Source organism: Octodon degus, unplaced genomic scaffold (assembly GCF_000260255.1).
Source record: "Octodon degus isolate 3935 unplaced genomic scaffold, OctDeg1.0 scaffold00280, whole genome shotgun sequence".
Lineage (NCBI taxonomy): Eukaryota > Metazoa > Chordata > Mammalia > Rodentia > Octodontidae > Octodon > Octodon degus.
Genome location: NW_004524856.1, coordinates 1,944,841 through 1,961,708, shown reverse-complemented (window position 1 = coordinate 1,961,708; position 16,868 = coordinate 1,944,841). Strand labels below are relative to the sequence as shown.

The window sequence follows — 16,868 nt, the reverse complement described above, 5'->3', positions numbered from 1 at the left end:
TCTTCCACCTTTCACTGAACTATTTTAGCTCTTCATCTTATAGACATCCCTTTTACATTCTTCCACACCTAATTCTGCAGGTAACCAGTGTAAGCAATATGTATATATTTATTTCTCTAAGAACTTCAGGGAAGATCAAACACTAATACTCCTCAAAGTCTTTAATGAAATTGAAAGGGGAGGAGTATTGCCCAACTCATTCCTAGAAACTATCACTTTGATTCTAAAACCAGACAAAGACCCAACTAAAAAAACAAAACTACAGGTCAATCTTTTTAATGAACATAGATGCAGAAATTCTCAACAAGATTATGGAAAACAGAATGCAACAAATCACTGGGTGTAGTGGCACATGCCTGTAATCCCAGAATTTAAGAGGCTAAGGCATGATGGTTGCTGTTTGAGGACAGCCTGGATGGCATAGTAAGTTCAAGGCCAGCTTGGACTACATAAAGAGACCCCACCTTTAAAAAATTAAATTAAATTATAAAAAGCGGGCAAGAAATTATACATTACAACAAAGTATAGTTTATCCCAGGAATGAAAGGATGGTCCACCATATGTAAATCAATAATAATAATAATATATCATATAAGCAGAAGCAAAGATAAAAATTATATGACCACCCAATCCTGACCACATCTTATGCCAGCCTCACACATTCACTCCTTTCTCAGTTTCAAGATAATCACCCAGAAGGGTTCTATTCCCCCCTGAACCCTGCCAGGAAGTGACATGCCTGCAGCTCCAAGCCAGCTAGTGCAGGAACTGCTATGGTGACTACAGCAGAGGACAATGGTGTGTGGTTGCCAGCCCCACCAAGAAGGCTCAGGCCAGTCAAGGAAAGCCTAGCATGCTGTACTCCTCACCACTAAGTGCTAAGCTGGGAGCAGCTGGGTTGCATCCCAAGGAACAAGGCCACAGCACTGCTCTGATTCATAGCCTAAAATCTGCCTATGAGTATTAGGGAGAGCAAGAGGATGCATCTGAGTGGAGAGTTTGGAAAATTATATTTTTAGAAAGCTAATTGAATTTGTTGCAAAAGAAAGAAAACATTACACTGTTTTCCCCTACAGAAAACCTTCACATGCACTCAAATATATGACCTAAGAAGTGTGAAAATTGCCATCTTGTGACAGGATCATTATCACAGACCTAAACAAGTTCATGAGCCCTGTTTTAGCCTTCACAGACACAGTTTGGAAAACATCTATAAAGATCTGTCAACAGACATAGATGGTTTTGTTCATCTTGGCCATGGTTATTTATTTGAGTGGCTTGAACTAAGTGTCCTCCTCCTCCTCTTAGATGCTGTCTTTATTGTTTGAGCACATCGAACCCATTTACATAAAGAGAGACACTGGGAGAAGTTTACCCATGCAGTCATATATTGGCTCAAACAGAACTTACTTGTATGCCATTGTCTTCTTGTTCTGAGGCTCTTAGGCTTAGAAGAAGGACAGTGCCATCAATGGGAAGCAGCGGCATGTCCTACAGACTGATCATGCCTCCTGACTGGCAGAGCATAGAGGACTCTAAGGGTGATGTAGACATTTTTCTAAAGCCAATGGGTTGCTTCAGAAGTCTGGCAATAAGCACACTGAATGGAAGGAGCTGTGACCCCGCAGAGCAGCGCTGTCTCCAGGGGTGGTTTTTTCAGGAAATGCTGCTGAAGATCTGTCAGTTATGAAGATATTGGAAGTTTCTATATTGTTAAGCACTGTGCTTAAGGAGAGAATGCTTCCATAAAGCAACCAAAAATAGGTTATGCTGGGATGGAAGTTTCATTCAACAAGAAACAGTAAAGATCCCCCTTGACTGCTTCTGTGCATTTGAACCTTCCACACAAGATAAGATGAAAGCCCTAAATAAGGTAAGTGTGGCTTAGTGGAAAATGTAGACATCTCTCATGAGATAGAAGAGGTCAAATATTCATGTGGTTCTCTTTACTCCTTCACCCTTGTGGTGAAAAGGAAAGACAAGAGCCTTTTTGATACCTCTCATAGTTTGGTGCCTTCCACTACTTAATTTTACCTGACAGGTTAAACAGACTTCTTAGATTATAATGTGTTCTGTTTTTACTTAGAACTTTCCCCCTCCATTTTCAATGAGCCCTCAGGCCTCTCCCTAGAGGAAGCCTGAAGATATTTTCCAAGTTTCTAGATATCTGGCCATGAAATTGAGAACCAGTTTCCTTATTAAAGCAGAGGGGTGTCCTTGGTGTGAACTAGATGAGTCTTGGTCCTGGTCTTTGGGTGTTTCTTGAAGTAAGTGGCAGAAGTTAAATGAAGGAGGAGAAGAGGGTTTTTTAATGCGGAATGGATGTTTTTCTCCCAGTGTTCCTGAGGAGGATGGTTTTTAAGGAAGCACAGACTGCCAAATATTGCTTGTTTTATATTTTATTTTGATTTAATGAACTAAAATTACTTGGAGATTTTTTTTTTGCTGAAGCACTGTAAAGTTTAACTTCTTAATAAAATACTTATATAGTTACATTTTATTTTTTATCTTTTTCAAAAATAGTCTTTTCTGGATGCACACCTCCATCTTGGATGTAATGGAAATGATTTTTAGTTGTCAGCCATGTTAAATAGTTAACCATGAGCACACTTAGTAATGAAAAATTGTTGGTATTTGAACAAAAAAAATCCCATATGATCATTTCAATAGATGCAGAAAACCCTTTTGACAAATTCTAACATCTATTTATTTTTTTTTTCAGAACTGGGGATTGAACTCAGGCCCTTGCACTTGCCAGGGCCTTATTCCACTGAGACATCACCCCAGCCCCCACATCTATTTATTAAAAAAAACTTGAAGAAAATAAGTATAGAAGAGCCTTGTATCAATCTCATAAAATATATTTATGACAAATCTACTACAAACATCATGTTAAATGGGGAAAAAAGAAAGTTGTCCCTCTAAAATCAGGAATAAAATAAAAATACTATCATCATTTCTATTCAACATAATACTCAAAATATTAGGTAGGGCAATGGAGCAAGAAAAAGAAATAAAAGGGATATGTATAGAAAGGAAGAAGTCAACTTATTATTTGCACATGACATAGAAGATCCAAGAAATTCCACTAAAAAATCCCTACAATTGAGACTGGGCATGGTGGCTCAAGCCTGTAATCCCAGCTCTTGGGAAGCTGTAAACAGGCGGATCACTATGAGTCTAGTAGTAAGACCCTGAATACCCTGTAGACCCTTCCCTAAAAAATACAGAAAAAAAGAGAAAAATCCCTATGATCAATAACCAAATGCAATAGTATAGCAAAATACAAAATCAATACATAAGATAAAATAGCATTCCTACACATTAGTAATAAATTCACCAAGAAAGACATTAGGAAAACAATACCATTCACAGCAGCATCAAGAAATATTAAATACTTAGGAATTTACCTAACAAAGGAAGTGGAAAAACCTCTATGGTAAAAACTACAGTACCCTAAAAAAGGAGATCAAAAACACCAGAAAATGAAAACATATTTCCTTATCTTGGGTACACAGAAACAATATTGTCAATATGGCCATATTGCCAAACCTGATATGTACATTTAATGCAATCACAATCAAAATACCAACAATATTCTTCATAGAACTGGGGGGAGAAGTCCTAAAATTCATGTGAAACTAAAAGAATGACAAAAGAAATCCTGGGTAACAAAAGCAAAGCAAGAGGCATTACAGTCCTGGACTTGAAATTATATTACAAAGATACATGGTCCTGGCACAAAAACCATGTGGATCAATGGAACAGAACAGAAGAATTAGGAACAATTCCATGTATATTCAGCCACCTGATCTTTGACAAAGGAGTCAAAAACATACTCCAGGAAAGATAGTCTCTTTAACAAATGGTACTGGGAAAACTGGCTATGCACACATAAAGACTGAATCTACACCCATATCTCTCACCATGTATGAAGCTAAAATAAAAATAGATCAAACATTTAAATATTAAAACACAAATTTAACTGCTGTAAGATAAAATAGTCAAACTTCTTGAAAACTTCTTAAAATAGGCAAACTTCTTAAAATAGGCAAAGATTTTCTGAACTGAACTTGACTTACACAAGAAATAACATCAAGAATCAACAATGGCATCATAATTGAATCAAAAAGCTTCAAAGAGAACAACCAAAACTTAAGCAATAGCCTTAAAAAAGAAAAAAAGCCAGCTATTGCTCAAAGAACTAATATTTAGAATACAAAGAACTCAAAATAAACCTAGCATCTCAAAATAAAGTACAAAATTTTAAAAAACAGTTAACTGAAATTAACAGAAACTTCTCCAAAGAATAATTACAGATGGTCAATAAGTAACTTGAAAAAAATGTTCAACATTTTTGGCCATTAGAGAAAAGTGCAAATTAAAACAATACTGAAATTTAAGCTCACTCCAGAAAAATTGGCTATCATTAAGAACTCAAAATCACAACTGCTGGTAAAGTTTTTGGAAAAAAAGGAACTCTTCTACATTGTTGATGAGGCTGTAAGCTGATAGAACCACTATGGAAATAAGACTAGAGATTCCTCATGAAAGTAAAAAGAAAAAAAATTGATTTGACCCAGCTTTAATTTCTGCACTGATTTTTATAATTTCCTTCCACATAGCCACTGCTGCATTAGTATTTTGTGGTCACTTGCTGTTTTTATGAAGTCTTTCTTTTCATTATTGCTAAATGCAATCCTGTCTTCCAAATCCAATATTCTGTCCTTGCATTGGCTCATTTGGCTGCATATAGTTTCAATGGAATATTTTCTGGAGATCTATTTTAATTAGTTTCATGGATTCCATTTCTTTCTTAGGTTGGGCATTCGTAGTTTCCATCATTTTCCTAAGCTTCTCTTTTTAAAAAAAAAAATCTGTATCTACTCTACGGCTACTAGCCATGTCTTTCATTACAGTCACCATCTCTGTAGTTAGCTGACTAGGCCAGCAATATAGCTTAGTAGATTAAAAACCTGCTTGGGCAAGCAAAAGGACCAGAGTTCAATCCCTGACACCACTTGCTGCACCAGCCCCCCTCCAGGTGGGTTGAGTCAGCCACTGAGCCTGGGAGTGGTGGCACAAGCCTGTAATCCCAGCACTGGGGAAGCTGCAAATAGGAGGATTACTATGAGTCTAAGCTGTGTAGTGAGTCCCTATACCAAATACATTTAAAAAACAAAGTCTTGTAGTTGTCTGAGAAACTATTTTTGTTTTTTTCTAGAGCCGCATTCATCTGCTTTGTTACTTCTACTGTTATCACTTCAGAGTCCAGGTGGGTGGCTTTCAAACTGTTCCACCTCCTTGCCCTCTGGGTTTGCCTGTGGTAAGCTAGAAGGCTGGGATTGGATCTTCATGTGTCTTCTTGTTTTCTATTTTTTAAAGTTTAAATCCTGGGTTGATGCTTATAAATTGTTTATGACAAGTAGCTTTATTGCTAGTATTTAGAACCCTTAGGAAATGAGCACTTCTCAGAGATGTCTTCCAGATGTGGCCGGCTTTTAAATTTTGAATCTGTTGTAAGATTCTTCCACAATTTATTGGTGATGAATAGTTGCTGCCTATTTGTCCTACCCCCAGTTTTTTTGGCACTGGCCTATAATATTTTTCATGACCCTTTGGTAATCTCATTCTTGCTATAACAGGAAGAACAACTGACTAGAACAATTATGTCTTCTTGGCTAAAGTAATACAGTAAATGACAACAATAGTATCAAACACAGCCTAGAAAATGACAAACTAGGGGCTGGGGAAATGGCTCAGTAGAATAAACACTTGTCTGGCAAGCGCAAGGGTCTGAGTTCAATCCCCAGTTCTGCCCAAAAAAAAAAAAAAGAAAAGAAAAGAAAAGAAAAGAAAGAAAGAAAAAGAAAATGACAAACTGTGGTACCTATTAATCTGTCAGCTTTAATCATATGAACTAGATTTATGGTTATATAACAAAATCTAAAACAAATAAGAAAAATTTACACAGTAAATATGTCCCCAGTATGGTAATTTTACCCTCAGGGGGAAAAACTCAAAAGGGTTAGGGGGGAAAAACAGAAATAGAAAATAAGGAAGAGATTAGAAACAAGGCTGGAGGACAAAGAAAGATTACACAAACTTTGAGGAATTGGTGAACAAAACAAGAGGAAAAGACAGAACAAAGAAATAAAAACAAGAACAGAACAAAACAAAAACACCAAAAAAACCCCATAGAAACAATGTTCACACATTTAAAAAACAAGAACAATCAAGAAAAACAAAACAAAAATAAGAAAAGAAAAAAAATTGGGGTTTTGTTTGTTTGTTTTGGGGAAGGTTTTTAATACCAGGAATTGAACTCAGTATCTTGAGCTTGCCAGGCAAGTGCTTATGCCACTGAGCTATCTCCCCAGGCCCAATTTTTTGAAAATATTTTTATTTGATCTTAAAAATAAGAAAAATACAGATAAAACAAGTTTCAAATCAGGCTAATAGGAAAATAACAATAATTTCTATATTGTGCATTATTATCTTTATAATAGTTACTCAGAGTACAAGATATAGGCATGAAATGATGACCTGACAATATTAGCACAAATCTTCCCTTTCAATGAACTAAGAGGAATTTGTTATATAACTATTTTGTGTATACATATATTTTCCCATTTCTCTTCCTTTCCTTCCCCTTTGTCCCATCACTTTCTCTTTTCTTTTTAACAGTTTCTTCACAATTCACAATATCTATTGTATTATCACCATGCACTGAAGCCAAAATAGATCAAAGATCTGAATACTAAAACAGAAACACTAAATCTACTTGAAGAGAAAATAGGTTGTAATTTTGAAAACATAGGTGCAGGCAGAGATTTCATGAACAAAACCTAGTCTGCACAGGAAATATTACAAAGAATCAACAAATGGGATCTCGCCCTATTAAGAAGCTTTTGCACAACAAAAGAAATCATCAATAGAATGAAATTATCACTCACAGAGTGTGAAAAATCCAGTTGTGCCTCAGAGAAATAATTTATATCTACAAGATTATAAAGAATTGAAAAAAATCAGTCCCCCCAAATTCAAAGACCTAATCCAAACATGAGCATCTGAGATGAATACATACTTGTCAGATGAAGAAATACAAATGGTAAATAAGTACATGAAAAAATGTTCATCATCATTTGTCATTTGAGAGATGCAAATTAAAACAAACACTGAGGTTCTATCTCACCCCATAAAGAATGCCTATCACCAAGAAATCAACTAAGAAAACATGTTGGTGTAGCTGTGGGAAAATAGAAACGCTTCTAGGGTTAGAGGTCCCATTCAACCCAGGTATTCCCTTTCTGGATACCTTCCCAGAAGAATTAAGAATATCATACCACAGCAATATAAGTGCAGCACCTATGTTTACACCACCATGATTAGTAGTAGCTAAATCTTGGAAACAACCCAAATGCCCGTCAACCAAGGAATGAATAAGAAGATGGTTTTTTAATGTAATAGATACTACTACTGCCATATGGAAAGGTAAAGTCAAGACTTATAAAAGTAAATGCCAGAAAGTCTGTCATGAATTTTACACCACAGTAGTACGTAATTCCAGCAAGTAAGCATCTTTAGTTCCACTAAAATTCAGGCTGGTTTCTGGCTGTGAGTATGAAACCTAATTTGCTCAGCCTGCAACACTCCATGTGCCTCCTGGTGACTTGAACTTGGCCCCTTGACCTCCTGACAACTTGAACTCAGTTCTGCCTCACCCTGATATTGGAAGCCACTACATGGAAGAAGTCCACAGATGCTCAGAATTCTGACTCGGTTGGCTCCTCTCTAGGATGGTTACCATCGCCCTCTCCTGCGGGATGTCTGAATCCCAATAACTCACCAGCCATGGCAGTCCACTGCATCTACTGCTCCGTTTCACTGGTTGTTTCACCATGTAGGCCTCTGAGGCCACAGTAGTCACCATGTGTCTGCAGGTTCAAGCCACCCCTCCCACACAGTGAGTTAAGGTTTACAGAGCAAGCATTGTTTGTTCTCTCTCTCTCTCTCTCTCTCTCTCTCTCTCTCTCTTTCCCTCTGTCTCTCTGTGTCACTGTCTCTCTGTCTCTCTCTTTCTCTCTGTCTTTCTGTCTCTGTCTCTTTCTACTCTCCCTGTGGGTTTCAATTTTCACTTCAGATCTTTGCTGGGTCCCAGGAACCCACTTCCCTCCTTCTCTTCCTCACATTGCCATATTTGAGCATCTGGACACTAAATCTCAGAAAGGCTATTTCTCTGCTGCTTACTATTCTTCCATCTTTCCAGAAGTCAGTTTACTTTTTTTTTCCTAAAATATCCTTCCTAACTTTGGCACTTTGGAAACGTTTATTAATTTTCTTTGTTTAATTACCTTCCTTATAAAGTACCTCTCCATTGTTAAACTTTATCATATTTTTGTCTCTTTATGTTTCACCTACTAAGACATTGCTTTTATTCTTCAAAAGCAATGTCTTATTCATATTTTTATTTTCAATGTGCTGCACATTGTCTAATCCATAGTAGGAGGGAAATGGTTAGTAAATAGCTAAATAAACCCCTCCAAAACTTATATGCTACTGTCCTACTAGTGTCATTTATTACATTGCACTTCCCAGCCTCTCTTCCTTGCTGCTGCCAATCTCTGTGCCTGAAATATCTTTTAGTACCTTATCTTAGCCTATTAAAAATCTACCTATTTGGCACAACTAGGTCATTTTCATCTCTTATTATGAATTTTCTGCTTAGTATGGATGGAAATGATCTCTTTGTTGCCCTATCATCTATTATTGGCGAGAGTTTAGAATCAATAAAATCCAAAGTTCAGTAAGATTTTCTGGTATTATCTACTTTGTGCCCTCAACAATTCACTGTCTGTGGGAAAGGAAACTTAACCTAGCAACATAGCTCTTGAAGTCTAGTAAATGAAAAAGTCACTTGCAGTTTATGATGCAACTCTGCAGTAGAGTGCTGACCTAGCATACTTGAGGCCTTCACTTCAATCACCAGTATCAAAATAAAATAATTTGGGATTATTCAAGACCTTTGAGGCTTGAGGCAGGAAACCTAGAAGGCTTTCTCTGTTTTCACCTCAGATACTTCACCCTGTACATGATCAGTGGTTCACCAGGTAAAAGTTTCAGAAAAGCACGTTATACCAAATAGAAACCATTTATTGAAAATGTGTATATGCACATGTATCCTCACAACACAACACAACATTGTATGAGGCAGACACTATTATCAGCCTGTTCTTACACATGAAGGCTCTGAATTATATTATCAGTAGTCTTAAATCATTTAAAAATTAAAGAGCCATATTCACCCCAGGCCAATTTTCTTCCCATGTGTTGTTTTCCCTGGCTGCAGTCACCAGCCAACTCTGAGTCTGCTTTGCATTTTGTTTCCTCTTAGTGCAGGGGCAGCAGAGACACTGACCTCTGATCATGGATAAGGCGAATGCCTGGTGAGAAAAGGTAAGCCCAGAGGGTGGGCAGCTCTACGGATAAACAACAGTCTAGGGCAGTCATGCTAGCCCCAAGAAAAGCCCATAGCCATTATAATCTACAAAGACAGTATGGGTTTTACTCCAAAAGTGATTCTTTCTCCACAACAGGCAAGAGTTAGAGAAGAAATCCAGTACAGCACCTGCTTATTTGAGAGGATGTAATCAAGAGCCATTTGGGGAAGAAGTTCATTGTTTAAGACCAAGCTGTAGAACAACTACACTTCAGAGTTTCCAGTGCTAACCTGCTACAATAACTGAGTGAGAAATAGCTACAAGAGACAACTTTAGAGAAAGTTCAGGCTAAACATAGACCTCCTTGAGAAGTTCAAGCTCAGGCCAGTAAGGACACTAGGCCTTGACACTGTGGTGAGAAACTAGACCGAATATGTGTCACATTCAGAGGTGGGTGGACCTGAAAGTACAAGCATCAAGTCCAGCAATCTGCTTGAAGCCCTGCCCTAATGTCTACATCCAGCAGAAACCAGTAACCTGTTTGCTTTCCCCATCTACCAATGTGAGCTGTGACACACCTTGGCTTCGATGGTTGCCACAGCTTAAGTGTGTAGACAAAAGGACCTCTGGGTCAGAGAGCACCTTGCAAACACAAAAGCCATAAATCTAGGTGGAGAAAATCATGACTTGCTAAATTCCAAGAATTCAGATCCTAGAAATAAACCATTCATTTAGAATACAGAGGAACTTTTTGCGGGTTCATTGTTTTTCCATTGGCTGGGAGGGTCTTAAGATTTTGTTTTTTCTCACTTTTTCATGTTCTTCAGATTTTTTCTTCTTTTATTTTTATTTTGCTCTCTTTTTTGACTTTTTTAAAGTTTTCTGTTACTTTTATCTAATACTACGAATTTCATTTTATTCCTTAAGGAAATCCTGTATCTCACGTTTTTCCTCTTTCCTATTGCTTAAATTTTAAAATTTTAATTTTTCATTTTCCTGTTCCCTATACCCCCATCTCTACTTATATAACTGGTAAGCTTTATGAATCTTTTTTTTTGAGGGGGCAGAACCGGGGATTGAACTCAGGCCCTTGCACTTGCCAGGCAAGTGCTTATTCTACTGAGCCATCTCCCCAGTCCCACTTATGAATCTTTAGTTAGTAAACTCAGTGCTATTATGGGTGAATTATTGTAATCCACACAATGTAGAACTACCCTACAATAGGGATGGATGGACTTGAATCATTTGTGGTGAAGGTAGATGCACCTTGAGACCATAGTGTTGGGTAAAATGAGTCAGACATACAGGTGTGAATACTGCATTGTTTCTCTTAAATGAAAAACCCCAAGTATAAATAAGCAGTAAAACAAAACATAATGGGAAGTAGGGAGATAGGTCTTTCTCAAAGGAAAGAGGGATCAGGAGATGGAGAGAATGGGAAGGAAAGGGGGAATTGGGATGTGTTCTGTATATACCAACTCTACATAAGGAATGCAAACAGTATGTACTACACACATATACCAGAAAAACAGGGAAGGGGATCAAGAAGACAGGTGGAGGGGAAAGGAGAAAATGGAAAGGGGATGTAAAAAATAAATTAAGATGCATTATGCACATGTATCAACTCCCCACAAGGAATGTAAACATGTATTGCCAACATGTTCTAATAAATAAAAAGTAGGGGGAAATAGAAAAATCAAAAACATGAAAATAATGTAGTGACAGGAATAAGTCAATACTTTTCAATAATAACTTCTATATGAATGTCTCAGTTCCCCAGTCAAAAGATACACGCTGGAAAAACAGATGAAGACATATTACTCAACAACATGTTGCATGCAAAGAACAAACTCAATCCAAAAATAAATTGAGAGCCTAAAAACCAAAGGAAAAATAAATATTCCAGAGAAGCACTTATTCCACTGAGCCATCTTCCCAGCCCCTCTAAAAAATAAATATTCCATAGAAGAAGAACAAGAAAACAAGCAGGAGTAGCTATTGTATTTTTTTGACAAAGTGGACTTCAAGTCAAAACTGATCAGCACAGTCAATGAAGGTCAATACATATTGGTTAAGGGAACAATCCAACAGGAAGTAATAACAATTATAAATATATATGCATCAAACACTGATGTGTCCAATTTCATAAAACAAACACAACTGGACATAAAATATCAGATAAATACAAAAACAGTTATACTGTAGGACCTCAATTCTCCATTATCTCAAGTAGGTTAACTATAAAAAGAATCAACATGAAATATCAGTGTTCAACTACCTCTTTGAAAAAATGGACTTACTAGATATCTACAATGTTGTACCCAACAACAACAGAACACAGATGCTACTCAGCAACACATCAAACATTGTCCAAAATAGATTACATGCTAGCCCATAAAGCATGCTTAAGTTAATGCAATAAATGAATGTATTCCATGCATATTATCAGATCATAGTGCATTGAAACTAAAAAATCAATGTCAAAGGAAACCACAAAAATTATTCAAATAATTAGAAAGTAGGCAATACTCTCTGAAATAATCAGTGGGTCACAGGAGAAATCAAGGAAAAAATTACACAGTTCCTACAATGAAATTATAATACCACAAAATTAACACAAAAAATTTCATTCCTGTACACCAATAATGAACTCTTGGTGAAAGGGATTAAGAAAACAATACCATTCACAATAGCATCAATAATAATTAAATACATAGGAACTCATCTAACCAAGAAAGTGAAAGATCCCTGTGATAAAAACTACAGTGCACCGAAACAGAAGATTGAGGGTATCAGAAAACAGAAACTCCTTATTCTTTGACAGGTCAATATTGTCAAAATAGCCATACTTCCAAAATATTTCCAACACATGAGGAGCAAAACAGGAGGCATTACAATCCTAGATTTCAAGTTATACTGTAAAGCTACACTAATAAAAACAGCACAGTCCTAATACAAAAACATGTGAATTAGTGGGACAGTATAAAGGATGTAGAAACAACTTCATAGGCACATTCAACCATCTGATCTTTGACAAAGGAGCCAAAAACATGTTGGAGGCAAAATAGCCTTTTTTTCGTACTGAGAATTAAACTCAGGACCTCTCACTTGCCAGGTAGGCACTGTATGCTGAGCTATATACCAAGTGTAAGATAACCTCTTAAAAATTGTGCTGGAAAAACAAATGATTTTAATCTATGTTCAGAAGAATAACTCCAGTACATTACATCTCACCATTTACTAAAATAAAAGCAAAATGGATATAAAAGCTAGATATTAAAACAAAAACACTAAATATGCCTCAGATAAATTAGGTAAAATCTTGAAGACATAAGCATAAGCAAAGACTTTCTGAACATAACTCCAATTGCACAAGCAATAGCACCAAAATTAACAAGTGAAACTATACAAAATTAAAATCTTCACAGCAAAGGAAACAACCAACAGTGCAAAGAGAAAACCTAAAGAACAGGAAATATTTTGCCAGCTACTCTTTGAACAGAGAACTGATACCCAGACTATATTTTAAAAACTCAAAAAAATAGAATCTCCAAAATTAGCAACTGAAATGAAAAGACACTTCTCAGAAGTACAAACAGCCAACAAGTATATGGGAAAATGTTCAATACCTCTGTCCATTAGATAAATGCAAATCAAAACAGCACTCCAGAATGAGTAGCTAACATCAAAAACTCAAAAAACAACAAATGTTAGAGAGACTGAGAGAAGGAAGTCTTCCACATTGCTGATAGGAATGAAAACTAGTACAACCAGTATGGAAATCAGTACAGAGATTCTTTTAAAAATAAAAATAGAAATTTAATTCAACCTAGTATATCTCTTCTCGGTATCTTCTCAAAAGAGTTATAGATACTGATCACATTACAGTGATATATGCATATCCATGTTTACAGCAGCACAAATCAGAACAGCAAAATTTTAGAAATGGCCTATACATCCATCAACAGATGAATGGATAAAGAAAATGTGAATATATTTATATATAATGTATATTCATTTATATATATTATTCAGCCATAAAGATAAACTTGAGTCATTTGTAGGAAAGTGAATGCACCCTGAGACCATAATGTTAAGAGACATAAATCAGATAATTTAAAGAGTATAAGTAATTTATTTTTTTATTTTTATTTTTCAATGTATTTAGTACAGGGTCTACAGGGTCTCTCTACACAGATCGGACTCCTATTTTCAGCCTCCCAAGTGCTGGGATTACAGGCTTGTGCCACCTTGCCCAGTCTCAGTTGCCCTCTCAGAGCACCCCGTGGGCGGGGCCGGCACAGCACACCCGGGATGGAACCCGGTGTCTGTGCTCTAAGCAGGCACTTTAGTCTGCTGAGCTACCTGGCCGGCCTTAAAAGAGCATAAGTAGGGGCTGGGGAGATGGCTCAGTAGCATAAGCGCTTCCCTGGCAAGCGCAAGGGCCTGAGTTCAATCCCCAGTTCCGCCAAAAAAAAAAAAAGAGGAGTGTAAGTAATTTAAAGAGCAAAATAAAAGACAGGTGATAGGCTATAGTTAGGTAAAGCTTTTGCAGATGAGAAGGTGATCTCGCAATGAAGAGAAAATGAGGAGGGGCAGGGGAAATAGAAAGGACTAAGATATGATATGGCTCCCCACACTGAATGTATTCATCATGTATCACAAGCATATACTAATAAAAAATCCTACAAAATCGCCTTTTATGTTACATGAATTTCGTGAGCTGTATGCTTTAAGTGAGTTAATTTTGTGCTGTGTTAATTATAACTCAGTGAAGCCATTCTTAGAAATCAGAGTGAAACTATGGGAGTAAAAACAAACACATGTGATTGTCAGGGATTGGGGAAATATGTGGAACACAGATGATTTTGAGGGTGGTAAAACTATTCTGTATGGTGATACAATGGTGGATTTATGGCATTAAACATTTGTCTAAACCAGGTGTGATAGTGCACACCTGTAATCCCCACACTTTGGAGGCTGAGGCAGTAGAATTGCAAATTTGAGTCCAGTCTAGGCTAAAGTTGTAGTCTAGCTGGAATTCATGATAAAAACTTGTCTTTAAAAAAGCATAAAACATCTGTTCAATGCCATATATAAAATCAAGTGGGAACCCTAGTGTAAACTGCAGGCCTCAGCCTGATGTTTCACTGATGGTAGCAAATGCACCACTCTGGTGTGGGACACTGGTGGTTGGAGAGACTGCAGGCTGGGCGTGGCGGTGCATGCCCGTAATCCCAGCATGAGGAGGCTGAGGCAGAAGGATTGCTGCAAGTCTGAGGTCAGCCTGAATTGCATAGTGAAAACTTGTCACAAAAAAGAAGACAGTTGGAGAGATCATGCCTACTTGGGAAGAGATTATATGGAAACTGTACATTCTGCTCAATTTTGCTGTGACACTATCAGTGCTCCAAAAATTAGTCTATTTAAAATGGAAAACAGTTTTTTTTCTTTTGATCTTTTGGGGATTTTTTGAGACATTGCTTCACTCTGTAGCCCAGACTGGATTGAAACTTGTGGAAATACAGTGGACCCCTAAAATTCCTGAAGTTACATTCCCAGAGCACCCTCAAATTTTGAGAAATCATGAATTTCAGATATGGTCAGAAAAATGTCTACAACTGCCCATTTTTATAGTTTAAACCCTCAATATGCTAGTCTTTCTCAACTATGTAATTTAACTTAATGAACAACTGTATTAAGAAAGTCTTAGAAGATGCAAGGCATTTTAGCAGTGTCTTAGGGATCTTGGGAGTTTAAGAAGAACAAAGCTAAGAGCACTCCAGATAGCTACACAGGGTGCAGCGACGTGCTATGTTTTGGGAATGTGGGAGCATCCACCCCAGCCAATGAGGAGAGAATGGAACAGTGCTCTTGGACTGGCTACCTGCAGACCTCCCGCCAAAAAAAAAAAATTACAGAGAATATTTCTGAGAAATTCCAGACATTTCAATGAATATTATTAGTTAGCTTCTAAGGAAAAATCTATGAATGACTAACACTGAGAACTCCGAACTGCAACTTCATGGGATATACTGGATTCCTATATCAGTTTCCTAAGTGTTAGGACTACAGGGACGCTTCACCATGCCTAGCAAAAATGGGGAAAAAAAATTTTAACTCAGAAACTCTTCAAACATAATGTGAAACAACAATAGAAAACAAAAATAGTATATGGGCTGGTGGTATAGCTCAGTGGGAGAGTGCTTGCCTAGCATGCGTAAGACCATGAGTTCAATCCCAGTACCACAAAAAACTACTATGGAGCACTGATGGTGACCTTGTAGAGCTTTCAATGATACAAAGAACCCTCTGTAGCATGGGTGCCATAGGGTTGACACCACTGATATAGGGTATCTTTTAACTTGATCTTCCATGGCTTCTTGATAGACCTAACACAATTAGTTCCACAAAAACCATAGTCTGTGTCCTCCCTTGCTCTTGGGACAGATAGGCCTACCTCTTTCTACCCAACTTCCCAAGGTTGCCCAGACAGCCGCTTGCAGGCCTCTTTCATTAGGCTCCTGCTGACATGGCTCCAGCCAGCCAGCTGTTTCACTGTAACCAGCTAAGTGACCTAGGGGAAATGTGCACTGACTATAGAAAAGCTTTAGCTTTTATTTTCTTACTATCTTCTCCATTTTCAACTAGCATCACCCATCTACCTAACCTGTCCATCATTTTTTTTAGTTTCAAAACATTCAAAATAAGACACAACAAAAACATTAAAAGTTCCAATAGTAAATGCTAACAAAAAATAATGCTAATATCATTTTAACCTTACTAGGGTATAGTTCAGTGGTAGCAAGTGTGCTTAGCATGCATAAGATCCTGAGTTCAATCCCCAACACCAAAATACAAAATAAAAAGTACTAGTATGAAAAGAAGGTATATAAACAATTTAAATTCCTCCAAACTCAGGAAACAAAGGGCCAGATTTACATTAAGTGTAGACCGATTCCCAAGAAGATATGACACTGCTTCTCTGGCAAGAGATATCAGACCCAGAAGCTACAACTCTTGTTCCATAGGTCTTGCTTTACCTTGGTCTTAACCATCCAGCAGAAAACTATAAAAACAAAGTTTAAGAAGAAAAGCCATGATGTTATGTTGAGCTGTGGGGGAGTCAGGTCAACAATTTCTGACATTGCCAGTCAAGCAGAAGACCCAGTACTATTATGGACAACTGGACTCTTTTAGAGTATTTGCTGAGTTTACACACATATAATATTTAAATGATGGAACTTAACAAAAAAAAGGGGATGCAGATGAATGTCCATTTTGTATATGTGTATTAGGATAGATATATAGTTACATTCTCTTAATGAATAGAGAGATTTGTTCTAATGGTGTTTGTAAATAGGATATCATGTCCACATCTTGTACAGCAAATAACTACTAGGAAAAGAGTATGCAATGTGTTAATTA

At 37.1% G+C, this 16,868-nt stretch overlaps 1 pseudogene; it reads left to right on the top strand.

Moving 5' to 3' along the window:
* The window catches only part of LOC111814214, a 59,341-nt pseudogene extending 57,721 nt beyond the window's left edge, over positions 1-1,620 (top strand).
* The last annotated feature ends 15,248 nt before the right edge of the window (positions 1,621-16,868 follow it).